Source organism: Montipora capricornis, unplaced genomic scaffold (genome assembly GCF_036669925.1).
Source record: "Montipora capricornis isolate CH-2021 unplaced genomic scaffold, ASM3666992v2 scaffold_446, whole genome shotgun sequence".
NCBI classification, from domain to species: domain Eukaryota; kingdom Metazoa; phylum Cnidaria; class Anthozoa; order Scleractinia; family Acroporidae; genus Montipora; species Montipora capricornis.
The window spans coordinates 110,001-114,306 of NW_027180180.1; the positions used below are offsets into that span (position 1 = coordinate 110,001).

Consider the following 4,306-nt stretch of genomic DNA (forward strand, 5'->3'; position numbering starts at 1 on the left):
TCGAAGAAAACTTTTGAGCATCGAAGGCTACCTTTTGCAATTGAAAGGCCTATTTGGAAACCACGTTGAAGATCTGTCCCTACCTGATCTGGCATTTCAAGGGGAGGTACATTCGGTCCGGTATGTAGAAGAAAATGCTCTGGGTGCTACCAGTGAAGTACCGTGCGTCCTCAGCCTTTCTGAGAGAGAATTACGCAGCGAAAGCGAAAGTGACGATGAAGATGACGTTGTTGATGACTTTGCAGAAGACTACGAAACTACCAGACTGTTGATAAACATTTCAGATTTCTAATCTGTGTAGTCAGTGGCAGCTACATGCCGCTATACCTATATATTTTTTGTATCACCATCCTTTTAAATTTTTTCCTAAAACTTGAGAATTTTAAGCGAAGAAAGCTTCGAGAGAAGCCGAGGAAGGAGAAGAAGAGAAAATTACAATGAAAATCACCGTAAAGCTGAGAGAAATAGAGCGAGAGACAAAACACGTATCTATAACGGTTAGTTTTCAGGTGTTTTCCTTCTTAATATATAAGCTTATGCCTCGCTGCCTCCCCTAAAAAATGAAGAAAGTCTGAAAACGTTTGCAATTCTGTATTGACAGAGAGTGACATATTTCAACAATCTCATTTGGAGGCTTTTTGTGTGAAATGGTGTCCAGTCGTGAGCGCCTTTGTTTGAGGCTGTGAAATTGCAGTCGAGTATGCGAATTTACTACGCTTTAGGTTGACGTTTAAATTAGTAAGATTTTTGCTGTTGTTGTGAACTGAAGAGAGAGGGAGTAAAGGTTGATAGTCAAACGGAAAATGTGGTGAAAGAGATCACTGTGCATGTTATTTCAGTTTTATTTGATTAAAATTGTTGGTTATTGTTTGCAAGGCTTGTTTGTTTACTGCTGTCAGCTCAGAGGTGTTTGATCTCTTTGATCACTGTAAACTGTATACAGTAATGACCATTAATTTGTACTTTATGCAGAAGAATAATTATTTCCATGTACACTATATTGCTTTCTGGGGTTAGAAACGGGAACTCCGCTTTTAGGCTTGGCTAAATCTGATCTAAATAAAGGTCAATTAGCAGGTCAGATATTATTTATTTATTTGTCGTGGTCAATGATACGCAGTCTGAATGGACTCCCGCGAGTTCAGGCATTCCTCAAGGAACTGTGCTAGGCGTTGCTCTCTTTAACCTCTGTATTGATGATATGGCAAGCAATTGATTCTATCCGTCGTTTTGTTGTCGACTACATGCCTACTATTTTCGCTGTTTAATGAATATGCGGGAAAAGCAGACCTTAACTAGTGTTATTGAGATCCAAAAAGAAAATTGGGAGTGACCACGCATTTTCGAAGATAATTTATCAACAATATTTGTAAAAAGCTCTGCAATACAGAGCAATGTATGGGGTTCTTTTCCAAATCGAAGCTTAATTATCTCTGAAAAATGCATGGTTACCCCTTAGGGGTTAGGGGGTCACAGCTCCTTTCCTGGGGGTTGCTACCACGTGAGAACAAGGCCGTTCAGGCCGTTCTCCTATATGCAGAGCATTCCCCAGGGACGATGAAGACTAACCACCTCATTACACATGCATATCTTTGGGTTAGGGGGTTTAGCTCAAAATCGGGGAGAGCTAGAGCCAAATGACAGGTTTTTCTCAAATGTGTAGAGCATTCCCTAGAGACGATCAAGAGTAACCAATGTCATATTTGCATGTAACTTTTCACTGGCCCAATGCATTTCAAGGGCTTAGAGGGTCCCAACTCCTTTCCAGAGTGGCTGCTACCAACGTGAGAACAGGCTGTTCTCCCATGTGCGGAGCATTCCCCAGGGACGAGGAAGACTGACCAATGGTACCACAAGATGCGCCATCTGATGGCGAATGCATTTCTTGGGGTTAGGGGGGCCCAGCACCAAACCGGGAGGGGGGGGGGAGAAAGCCGAAAGACAGTTTTCTCTGTGGTATGTAGAGTATTTCAAAGGGGCAATGGAAAGTAACTAATAGCATATTTGCATGTAACTTTCCATGGCCAATGCATTTCTGGGGGCTAGGGTGTGTCCCAGCTCCTTTCCAGAGGGGGGGTGGGAGGGGTGCTACCACATGGAAACGGGCCGTTCTCCCATATGCAGAGCCTTCCCCAGGGACGATATAAACTAACCAGGGTTACCACAAGATGCGCATTTCCATGGCGAATGCATATCTTGGGGTTAGGGGGACCCAGGTCAAAACCGGGGGGATATATGGCAAAATAAACAGGCTTTTCTCACATGTGTACAGCATTCCCTGGGACGATGGAGACAAACCAATATCATATTCGCATGTAACTTTACATGGGGAATGCATTTCTTGGGGTTAGGGGGTCTCAGCTCTTTTCCGGGGGGTGCTACCAAACTGAAATCAAGCGGTTCTCTCATGTGTACATGATGGAGACTAACCAATGGTATCACGTGATAGCCCCTTCGATGGTGCATGTATATCTGTTACTAAGGGGGTTACAGCACCAAACTGGGGGGAGCTAGATGCCAATGACCACTTCGCCCCAAGGTGTTCCTGCATGCTCAGCCGAAGGTGGTACGGTCAAAACCAACAAAACCAAGGGATGCGTCGTGCGACGCTGATTCGCTCTGGACGTAGTTGAAAGGGCGCAGCTCTTAAGGGGGGGAAATGGCAAGGGCCAAAAGATCGCAACTGTGAAGTGCTGTAGATTATTCTGCGGGGGAACAAAAACAAAACCAACCCAACCAAGGGATTGCCCGTAACAAGACCTATCCTCATGGTCCGATCTCGCGCTCTTCGATGAAATCCGGGGGGAGTTAGACCCAGAAACCGAAAAACCAGTTTTTCAAGTATAACTCCCCCGAGATTTAGAATCCGGCCAATCCGAGAGGAACCGTCGTGGAGCCAATGTGGGCAAGTCACGTGACCGAAGGAGGAGTTCGGGGGGGCACTTTTGTCTCAAAATAAGGGCGTTCTCGGGCCTCTGGCAACGTACAGGTCGATTCGCCCTGGGGCGAAACGGTGCCACAAGTTGTTGGGCAAAGGGCTCTTGGTGCATGGGCAGTGGGGTCTCAAGGGAATAAAACGCAGGAATGTTACTCATAAAACGGTGCCACAGGATACCCAATGTAACACAGGGTGCCCAAACCTCGTCACGTGATAGACTAGCCGAGACCTTTCCAACAGTATATAGATATTTGGGATTAGTTCCACAGAAAGCCGAAAAAAGGTTTTGGGGAACTTGGCCGTGCAGATCCTGTGTTAGTTTACGTTCCACCACAAGATTTGAAACACCCTTCAGAAGTCGATTAGAGTAAACGTCGCCAAGTTTGATACTCTACGAGGCCCAAACTGGGCATACAACCGCTGGCTGGGGGGGGGGGGAGAAAGCCGAAAGGGACAAGTTTCCTCTGTGGAAGGGGATCAGGAGATTTCAGCTCGTGAAATAAGGGGGGATTACACAAAACCGGGGAGAGTTTTTTGGCCCAAAAACCCGTTTCTCTATCGTATGCAGGGCGTTCGCCTATGGACGGACCAGAGTAGCCAATAGCATATCTGGATGTAACTTCCCATGGGAAATGCATTTCTTGGGGTTAGGGGGTCCCAGCATAATCAGGGGGTTTTTGCCAACCACGTGAGAACAGGCTATTCTCTCGTATTGCCGAAGCATTTCCCTAGGGACGCTGAAGAAAAACCAATGCCACCACCAGATGCAACCACACCAATTTTGCATTGTTTTTGTATGGGTCCGGGGGTCCTGGCTGTCCAGCGGGAGGGAACGTTACGGCCCAAAAACGTGTTTTTCCCCTCACGTTGTGCAGACTCTTCGATCACGACGTCACAGAGAAGGCGGAGAGTCACGTCTGGCGCCCCGGGGTCACCGTTGGGACCGATTTCCCCGGGGAACTCGGGTGCGGCCTGCAGAGTCCAATAAAAAAAAAAACCTCCTCGCCCTGGGTCAAGGGCGCAGGAGGGGCCTTCCCTTGGAGAGTTGCGAATGATTTTTTTTTCCTGGGCCCAAACGGGCCAGATTCCATCGCGTGTAATGACCGGGAGGATCGGCCCAAACGGGGCCACTATTTACCCTTGTCCGACCGGGAATCGGCCTGACTTCTGCCGAAGGGTAACTGCATGCTTCCCGTTGGACTTTTTGCTCAGGCTTTTGGTGCATTGAGTTCCCGTAAATCACTTTTGACCTTTGCATATTGAACAAAATAAATTGTTTCGGTGAACTGTACTGGCGCACTACCACGCCCTAATATGTATCCGCGTGTCCGGTTAGTTGCACGGTGGGAAATTTTTGTCCTATTCGAA

At 47.1% G+C, this 4,306-nt stretch overlaps 1 protein-coding gene across 2 annotated transcripts in view; it reads left to right on the top strand.

Annotated features, from left to right (window-relative positions):
- The window catches only part of LOC138035995 (uncharacterized), a 12,910-nt gene extending 12,040 nt beyond the window's left edge, over positions 1-870 (top strand). For both annotated transcript variants that reach the window (XM_068882376.1, XM_068882375.1), the window contains exon 7: positions 1-870. This exon is cut by the window's left edge and continues 393 nt beyond it. The gene's annotated coding sequence lies outside the window, so the exon portion shown is untranslated.
- The last annotated feature ends 3,436 nt before the right edge of the window (positions 871-4,306 follow it).